The following is a 493-nucleotide window of genomic DNA, read 5'->3' on the forward strand; positions in this document are numbered from 1 at the left end:
ATAGCTCTTAGGTATTCAGCCATAATTTACTTGGAGTCCAACACATATTGATTGAACCCAAGTGTCAAGGCACGAAACCTCGTAGCTATGGTTCCGCAGTACTTGAATTTTAGTTGTTCCCACAACTGTTTAATAGTTCAAAAGTTTTCAAACTCCCCAATAAGATCATCATGCATGCAGCTTAGTATGGCAAAGCATGCATTACAGTCTCTCTTTATACCAAGTGTCACAAGCGTTTTAGTCACGCTGATGTTGGGCAGTGTTTCCAACTTCTGGTGGGTTCATCTCTTTGGTCAGATGATAGTGCAAATCTTAGCCACTAAGAAGATACTGAACTTTCTTTGTAATGACCTCTTCCCCTATTCTTATCAGCATCTGAGACTTGCAAGTGAACTCATCAAATCCCGAACAAGCCTTAGTTGAGATTCTGAATAATTTAATCAAACATACTAATGCATATATAAATCAACTAGTAATAACAATGCTTTTGTTT

Source organism: Theobroma umbraticum, unplaced genomic scaffold (assembly GCF_002168275.2).
Source record: "Theobroma umbraticum cultivar Fairchild unplaced genomic scaffold, ASM216827v3 scaffold_39.0, whole genome shotgun sequence".
NCBI lineage: Eukaryota > Viridiplantae > Streptophyta > Magnoliopsida > Malvales > Malvaceae > Theobroma > Theobroma umbraticum.